Raw genomic sequence first — 9,788 nt, forward strand, 5'->3', positions numbered from 1 at the left:
GTCCCCACTTACAAGCACCATGTAAAGGTCTATTTTAAGGCCAGATAAGGTGGCTCACACTTGTAATCCTAGCACTCTGGGAGGCCGAGGCGGGTGGATTGCCTGAGCTCATGGGTTCGAGACCAGCCTGAGCAAAAGCGAGGCCTCAACTCTAAAAAGTAGCCAGGTATTGTGGTGGGCACCCGTAGTCCCAGCTACTCGGGAGGCTGAGGCAAGAGAATTGCTTGAGCCCAAGAGTTTGAGATTGCTGTGAGCTGTGACCTCAGAGCACTCTACTGAGGGAGACAAAGTGAGACTCTGTCTCAAAAATGAAAAAAAAAAAGAGAAAGAAAATATCTATTTTATAGAAGGTACAGAAAAGTTACTTTGGTTCTGCAGATTACTTAATTGAATGCATAAAGATTTGAATATATGCCACTTAGTGAAGAAGTATTTATTTTTCTGATTTGTACCCTGGTTCATGAATGAAGGGTTCCATCTTACAAAGAAATATTGACTCGGGTGGGCACAGTGGCTCATACCTTTAATCCTAGCACTCTGGGAGGCCAAGAGGGTGGATTTCTTGAGCTCAAGAGTTCCAGACCAGCCCAAGCAAGAGTAAGACCCCCATCTCTATTAAAAACAAAAAAAGTAGCCAGGTGTAGTGGTGTACACCTGTAGTCCCAGCTACTCAGGAGGCTGAGGCAGGAGGATTACTCAAGCCCAAGAGTTTGAGGTTGCTATGAGCTGATGCCATTGAACTCTACCCAGGGCCACAGAGTGAGACTCTGTCTTAACGAACAAAGGCTTGGTGCCCATAGCACAGTGGTTACAGCACCAGCCACATACGTCAAGGCTGGCGGGCTTGAACCCGGCCAGGGCCACCTACAACAAGCCAGGTGTTGTGGCAGGTGACTATTGTCTCAGCTACTGGGAGGCTGAGGCAAGAGAATCAGTTAAACCCAGGACTTTGAGGTTGCTGTGAGCTGTGAAGTTACAGCACTCTACCAAGGGCCACATAGTGAGACTCTATCTCAAAAAAAAGCAAGAAAACAAAAACAAAAAACCATTGACTTATAAATACAAATGAGTTGGACAAAGAATCTCCATCCAATGATAGTAAAGCATTTTTTTCTATTTTCTGTCACTTTGTCTGGAGGCAGAAGGAGGGACAACTGACCCTTTGCCTGTCCCCTGAATTAGGTAATTTAAAATTCTAGTTAAGCTATGAACTTGTGTCATGAATAGAAAGGTTGGCTTAGAAGACTTATTTAACCTTGCGTGTTTTCCTGAATAGTTATATCTTTGAAATAATAGTTTAGACGTATGCTAACAACTCATCAATCCAAAATCCAAATAAGAATCAGGAAATAAGCAACTTTCAGCTTCGAGGCAGTAAAAGGCGATGCTAATCCTCCCACGGACTTCGACACATTTCTAACAATCTTGGTTATCCAGTTTGCTAACCACTGCAGATTGGAAATGATCAATTAGAAAGGGAAAAAGAGGTTGCTATTGATAGGCACACTGAATTTGAAAAGAAGTGACAAGGGATAGCCAGATAGTGAGGGAGAAGAAATAACAAAAAACAGACAGAAAACTCAAGTTGGATTATACTGTGGAGTCATATAGTATGCTACCAAATAGCCTTGTCATAGCTCAAAGACGGACAGTCTCTTGAGGATGTAACCACCTTTTGTCCCCCTATAAATATTGTTTATAAAAAGTAATTGTATGACAATCCAGTATGATACTAGAAATTTATGATCATATCGTTTTGTTCATAAATTAACTTTCTGATTTTTATAAAAGGGAGAGAAAGCAAGACAGTGCATAATACATTTTGGAAAAAAATTCCTTCTTGGAATGGGTAACTTTTTTTTTTCTATTGAGACAGAGTCTTACTTTGTCACCCTTGGTAGAGTGCCCTGGCATCACAGCTCACAGTAACCTGAAACTCTGGGGCTTAAGCAATTCTCCTTCCTCAGCCTCCTAAAGTAGCTGGGACTACAGGTGCCTGCCACAACGCCCAGGTATTTTTTATTGCAATTGTCATTGTTGTTTGGCAGGCCCAGGCTGGATTCGAACCAGCCAGCCAGCGTATGTGGCTAGTGCCCTAGCTGCTGAGCCATAGGTGCCGAGATGCAATAATTAACATTTAAAGAAAATACTCTCAACCACCAGAAATAGCACATGCCTTAAGTCATCCGGGTAGCTAGGGTAATAGTGTATTCAGGGTAACAGGGGTTGTATTAAGATGTTCACAGCAGCCTGTCCATGTGCCTGTGCACTGCTTATTGGAGAGAGCTTAATTGGCTGAATTACTAAGGAGATTTTGAAATTCCAAATAACATCTCACCACCTGCCTCCCAGCCTTCTGCTCTGTTTGCAAACCTGAGGCAAACCCTAGGCAAACTCTTCCTCCAGCTACTTCCTTTCTGCTCCCACTCCTTATTTCCACTCCTTCTCCCTGACTATTCCATTTCAGCACACTGTGCAAATTATGTTTATTAAGAGCCTGCTTCTTTTCTTAAAGTGCCAGGTAAAACAAAAACAAAATAAATTTAAAAATTAAAAAAAAATCCAGTCAATATACCAGTGTCTATGCTAGCACCATAATAGGGAAACCATTTGCCAAGACAAGTCTGGACTTTCCGGGGACGTCCTCATCTTTGAGGCTTTGGAACCCCTTCCTTGTTCTAAGAAACTCCAACCCTCAGCCTTCTCTGCAGCACTTCTCCTGCCTTCCACCCTCATGGACACTTGGTTTGCCTTTAGAGATAGCTCTTCCTTCGAAAGCCTTTCCTTGGCTGGGTGAGGTATGTCACACCTGTAATCCTACCACTTTGGGAGGCAGAGGCAGGTGGATTGCTTGAGCACAGGAGTTGGAGGCAAACCTGAGCAGGAGTAAGACCCCCGTCTCTACTAAAAGTAGAAAAACTATTTTTCTATTTCCGGGTGTAGTGGGCCACACCTATAGTCCCAGCTATTCAGGAGGCTGAGGCAAGAAGATGTCTTGAGAGCCGGGCATGGTGACTCACTCCTGTAATCGTACCAAAAAAAAAAAAAAAAGATCTCTTCAGCCCAAGAGTTTGAAGTTGCTGTGAGCTACGATGATGCCAAGGCACTCCACCCAGGGCAATGGAGTCTCACTCTATCTCAAAAACAAAACAAAAACACAAAAGCCTTTCCTTAAGAACCCTAGTTCAAAAAATAGCCAGGCATTGTCGTGTGCACCTGTAGTCCCAGTTACTTGGGAGGCTGAGGCAAGAGAATCACTTGAGCCCAAGAGTTTGAGGTTGCTTGGTGGTGCTCCTACCTCAGTCGGCATGGCACCAGCCACATACACCAAAGGTGGCAGGGTTGAACCCCGCCCTGGCTAGCTAAAAAAAACAACAATGCACCAAAAAAAGAACCAGGCATTGTGGCAGGCACCTGTGGTCCCAGCTAGTTAGGAGGCTGAGGCAAGAGAATCAGTTAAGCACAAGAGTTGGAGGTTGCTATGAGCTGTGATGCCACAACACTCTACCCAGGGCAAAATTAAAACAAACAAAGAAAAAAAACCAGAGACTATTTCCTCACAGTTCTGGGAGTTGGAGGTCTGAGATCACGGTGTGGGCAGGGTTGGTTCCTCCGGGGGCCTCTCTCCCTGGCTCAGCGGCGGCTTGCCTCCTCTCTGTGTCATCCCATGGTCTTCCTTCTGTGCTCATCTGTGTTCTGTTCTGATGAAGACACCACCCGGAGGGATTAGGGCCCATCCCAATGACTTCATTTTACCTTATTCATTTCTTTGAAGGCCCTATCTCCCCAAATACAGTCACTTTCTGAGGTCCTGGGGAATTTGGGCTTCAACATAGGAATTTTGGGGGACACAAGTTCAGCCTATGGTTAGGATTTCTGCTCCATCTAGATCAGCGGTTCTCAACCTGTGGGTCATGATCCCTTTGGGGGTCAAACGACCCTTTCACAGGGGTTGCCTAAATACATCGTGCGTATCAGATATTTACATTATGATTCATAACAGTAGCAAGATTATAGTTATGAAGTAGCAATGAAAATAATTTTATGGTTGGGGGTCACCACAACAGGAGGAACTGTATTAAAGGGTCGTGGCATTAGGAAGGTTGAGAACCACTGCTTTAGATAGTCGTGGAGTTCTGCCCCCTGAGGGCTCCATCCTGTCTTCCACTCTCCCCACCCCCTGCTGCCCCCTCCCAGCCTGCTGTCTTCCCTCATCTTCACACTCCCTACCCCTCCTGGCTCATCCCCCTTCCTGCCTTCTCCTCCTTGTTCTACTTGGACCTGATCATGCCCAGTCTTGCCAGTCCACATTACTTCTGTGTTTGTCTTGCTTGTTGAAGTTTCCACCTACCAGCCATCATTCCCACTCTAAGTTTTCTCCCTCTGTAGTCTCCATGACATTAGAAAGGAGCAGAGGCTGAGATGAAGTCTTCTAGCACCAGTTCCTGCCTTCGTCTCTCCGTAGGCTTCAACCCTGGCCTTGCCCTTACTTTCCTCACTGCGGCTTTGGATGTCCAAAGCCATCAGACACCAGAGTCCACAATTGGCCTTTTTCTCACTATTTCTCGGTATGTTCCTACTGTTCTTCTTACTTTCCCTCTCATCTTAGAATATGAATTAGCCCTCTTTTCCTGTCAAGGCTGATCGTTCTACCTTTTCTCCTCTGCCGTACACACGCTCTCTTTCTTTCTTCCAAAGTTGTTTCCTGTTTCACACATGTGTGTTTGCTCCCTTTCTGGATCTGCGCTCCTTTCCTGTTGACACAAATCATCTGGGTGATTCACTCATTTTAAAACCCCTTCCCTAGACCCTGATATTCCTAGAGATGATTTTTTAGAGTTTATTTTTTTAAGAGTTGGGGTCTTGCTGTATTGCCCAGGCTGCCTCAGTCTCACAGGCGCTGGGATTCCAGGTGTGAGTTACTGAACTCAGTTCCTAGACATAATTTTCAGGGTACTTTTTCAGCAGGGCTTCTGAACTTCCGCCCTATTGGCATTTGGGGCCAGATAATTCTTTGCTGCAGGGCTTTTCTTGTGCACTGTAGTGTGTTAAGCAGCATCTCTGGCTTTTTCTGACTAGATGCCAGTCACACCATTCCCCCAACTTGTGATAACCAAAAAAAGTCTCTAGACATTGCAAAACATCCCCTAGGGTTCAGAATCACCCATTTGAGAACTGCTGATATAGAAATTAGGAGTCTGGACTCTGCTAGTCTCTGACCTGTGGTAGGTATGTTGGACTCCACAAAATACCCAGTTACAGTTTCAGAATTTATTTTGCACATATGAAACATAATTAGAGAACAGAAAGGGTTTTGTCCTTCATGTTCATGTGACAGAGGGATGATTATAAACCAAGTTAGCAATACTTAAAAATGTGCATTCATTTACTTTTCCCACTGAATCTGTGTTAAACAACTGCACAGACAATGGCTCCTTTGCAAAACTCTAATCAAGAGCATTTTATTGAGATTAGTCAAGACGATCAAGAAGGCATTTTTTTAATTAGTAAATTATGAGGTATGACAATTAAGTTCGTGAACTTGCCACCATGCACTTACTTTGGCAGCACTGTACAGACAACTCAGTAAGGTTTTATAACCTTGGTATATTAGTGTCTTACAGTCATGTTCATGTTGACATGTCGCAGTTTCTTGCTGAGTGGCATTCATTACTGTTGTGTTTTTTTGTCTTGTTGCAAGAATGTTGGAGCTTGAATTTGAGCAATGAACAAACATTTATAAATTTCTTGCTGAACTTGGCAAGAGTGGAAGTGAAGTCAGGGACATGTTAGTCCAGGTTGATGGGGATGATGCCATGAAGAAGATGGTAGTGTACAAACAAATTAAATGTTTTTCTCAGGGGAGAGAAAGTGTCACTGTTGAAGAAAGGTCAGGGCGCCAGTAATGAAACTGATGAAAACATTGTAAAAATTTGCTGAATTGTGTGTCAAAATCATTGACTGACCATGAGATTCATAACAGACCAAGTAAACATCGATATAGAAACAGGAAAATCTTAACTGAAAATCTTGGCATAAGAAAGGTGTGGCTCTTGTATCACAACAGTGCACCAGCTCACATAGCATTGCCTCTGAGGGAGTTTTTAGCCAGTAAACAAATAACTGTATTGGATCATCTCTTGACTCACCTGATCTGGCCCCCAATATTTTTTTCTTTACTTCAAGGTAAAGGAAATATTCAAAAGAAGACATTTTGATAACATTGAGGACATCAAGGGTAATATGACAGCCCTGATGGCCATTCTAGAAAAAGATTTCCAAAATTGCTTTAAAGGGTGGATTAGACTCTGGCATTGGTGCATAGCTTCCCAAGGAGAGTACTTTGAAGGTGACTGTATCAGCAATGAGGTGCTGCAGCATAATTTCAGTCCTCCTATTTAATTCTTAGCTGGCTGACAACAACAATGAAAGAGTGTGGGCTCTGGGATTGCCTCTCAGTACTACCATTTACCAGCCTGGGCTGTGAAACCTCTCTTCCTCGGTGATAAATGGAGATGATCATGGCACCTACCTGACTGTTTAGAGAAGGCTCTGGAACAGTTCCTGGCCTGAAGTAGTCGGCTTTCAATAAATGTTAACTGCTGTCATCACTGCTGTTGCTATTTTCCTTTCTCTCCCTTCCTTTGTCACCTACCTTCTTACCAGTTCAGGGGCCTTCACTTCCTCTTCTTCTACTTACTCTTTAACCCCTTGCTTTCTGGCCTCTGTTTTCCCCACTCAAAATCAACTCATTTTCTCAGCTCTCATCTTTATTTCTGCTCTACTCATCTTGGTTTCTCTACACCTTAACCTGCAGACCTGAGGTCCCCCTAGGCTGCCAACCAGTACTGGTCCATGCAGGAGGAGAGTAGCTGCACAGCAGGAGGTAGAGCAGGGAAGCTTCACCTGTATTTAAGCTGCTCCCTATCCCTTACATCACTGCCTGAGCTCCACCTCCTGTTGGATCAGCAGCAGAGTTAGATTCTCAAAAAAAGCATTGCAAACCCTACTGTAAACTGCGCATGTGAGGATGTAGGTTGCATTTTCCTTATGAGAAACTAATCCCTCATGATCTGGGGTGGAGCTGAGGTGGGTTCCACTGATTCTGCATTTTGGTGGGTTGTATAGTTATTCCATTATATATTCCTATGTACTAATAGAAATAAAGTGCATGATAAATGTAATGCACTCAAATTGCCCTAAAACCATCTTCACCCACCCCCATTCATGGAAAAATTATCTTCTATGACACCAGTCCCTTGTTCCAAAAAGGGTGGGGACAACATTTTGTATGCTGTAGACCACATTTTCCCTTGGAATCTTCTACTTCCTTAGGTGTTCTGCTTATTTGGAGAAAAAGAAAGGATGCTCTCGGCACTCCCTCCTCTTCTCCCATCCAGTTGCAGGCCTTCCCCTGCATTCACCGGCTTGCCTTTGTCCATTGTGTTGTCCCTAGATACCTCTCCAGGCCTCCTTCCTGAGGCTACCTCTAGTTCTCTTCCACACATCATGTCCCCTAACTCTACCCATGATGTATACCACTAGTGTGTTGACCCACCCTCCACCCGGCTGCCTGAGCCCACATCCAGAGAATCAGCCTGCCTAAGCCCCTACCTTCTCACTCCACAACCAATGGGGCCCACGCACCATGGACTGCATCTCTTCAACATCTCCTGCCTCCCATCCTTCCTGCACTGCCATCAATACTAACACTAGTGTGGCAGTTCCTCTTCTTCTGTTGCAATACCCTTTGGTCAGTGCTCCAGAGGGATTGTTTTTCTTTCTTCCAATATTCATTTCATCAAGTTCTATTGATTCTATGACATAATTATGTCTCACACCAGTTCATTCCTCACCACCCTTGCAGCCAGCACCTTACTAGGTCCTTATTCTTCCCTAGCTAAACTCTTCTCTTAATTGCTAACTCTCCTCCCTTTCTCATCTTGCTATCCTCTAGACCCTCTGCCACAGTACTAAGAGGGAGGCCCCATGTATCCTCCTTTGTAGGCCCTTTCCTGGCCTCCCTGTTGGATAAGTCAGCCTCGAGGTGCACAGCACTCTGTGATCTGGCCACTGGGTACTTCTGCAGCCTGATCTCCAGCTGCCTCCCCTCCTCCCTCTGCTGCCTCAGCCATAGTGAGGTATTTGCAGCCCAGGAAACTGACCTTGTGTTATGCCTCTGTGCCCTTGGGCTTTTGGCTCCCTGCTCTCCCGCTGTCTGCAGTTCCTTGCTTCTCCTCTGTGCCTGGGAGACAGCGATCCATGTTAGGAGACTGCAGACTGTGTCCCTTCATCCAAGTGGCCTTCTCCAACATCCACAGACTTTTTCTTCTGGATCCTCTTCCATGGGCTACCTCTGTTTTCCATTTATTTCTACCTCAAGGCTAAACATCACTTATTCTATTGCCTTCCACCTCAAAGGGGTAGTCACCTCTGATTCTCATTTTTGTCATTCTCTCAGCCACTTGGCTAAGACTTAGGCATCATCTTGGCCCTGACTTCTTCCCTGCCCTCATGCTTAATCCAACAGGTGCTTTGCTGTTCATTCTTCCTCTGAAGTGCTTCCTGATCTCTTCTCTACCCCTGCCTGAGTTTAGGTCATCAGTACCTGAGCTTTTCCATGGCTGACAGGCTGACATTCAGAGCTCTCTGTGGGACAGCCTCAGTTTATTGACCTTTTAGTCTCATAACCCCCTTATTCCTGTGTATGTTATAATCCAGCCATGCTAGAATCTTTACAGATCTTAGAGTAGGATCCGTAATTTGCTACAATCATACCCTTGCATCTGCTGCCTTTAATTCCAGTCTCCATCTACTAAATGCCTAGGCCACTTTCCATGGCCCACATCCATTCGTTTCTCTGTCATGAAACTTTCCTTGATCATTGTTTATTTTTTATTTTTTTCTTTTTAGACAGAGTCTTGCTCTGTCACCCTGGCTAGAGTGCAGTGGTATCTTCATAACTTACTGCAACCTCAAATTTCTGGCTTAAACCATCCTTGTAGGCTGGGCAAGATGGCTCATGCCTGTAATTCTAGCACTCTTGGAAGGCAAAGGTGGGAGAACTGCTTGAATTCAGGAGTTCTAGACCAGCCTGAGCAAGAATGAGACCCCCATCTCTACTAAAAATAGAAAAAATTAGCTGGACATTGTGGCCTATGCCTGTAGTCTCAGCTACATGAGAGGCTGAGGTAGGAGGATTGCTTGAGCCTAAAAGTTTGAGTATGCTGTGAAGTAGGGTGCCACCTAGGCACTCTAGCCTGGGGTAATAGAGTGAGACTATCTCTGAAAAAAAAAAAGTCTGGCTCAGTGCCTGTGGCTCAAGTGGCTAAGGCATCAGCCACATACACCTGAACTGGCAGGTTCAAATCCAGCCTGGGCCCACCAAACAACAATAACAGCTGCAACCAAAAAATAGCTGGGCATTGTGGCAGGCACCTATAGTCCCAGCTACTTGGGAGGTGGAAGTAGGAGAATCACTTGAGCCCATGAGTTGGAGGATGCTGTGAGCTGTGATGCCACGGTACTCTACCCAGGGAGACAGCTTGAGGCTCTGTCTCCAAAAAAAAAAAAAAACAAAAAAAACAAAAAAATAGCTGGGCATTGTGGCAGGCACCTGTAGTCCCAGCTACTTGGGAGGTGGAAGTAGGAGAATCACTTGAGCCCATGGGTTGGAGGATGCTGTGAGCTGTGATGCCACGGTACTCTACCCAGGGAGACAGCTTGAGGCTCTGTCTCCAAAAAAAACAAAAAACATTTGGCTACAACTTCCCATTTTCCCTGTGTAG

This window comes from Otolemur garnettii, unplaced genomic scaffold (assembly GCF_000181295.1).
Source record: "Otolemur garnettii isolate 467f Iridium unplaced genomic scaffold, OtoGar3 scaffold00026, whole genome shotgun sequence".
NCBI classification, from domain to species: domain Eukaryota; kingdom Metazoa; phylum Chordata; class Mammalia; order Primates; family Galagidae; genus Otolemur; species Otolemur garnettii.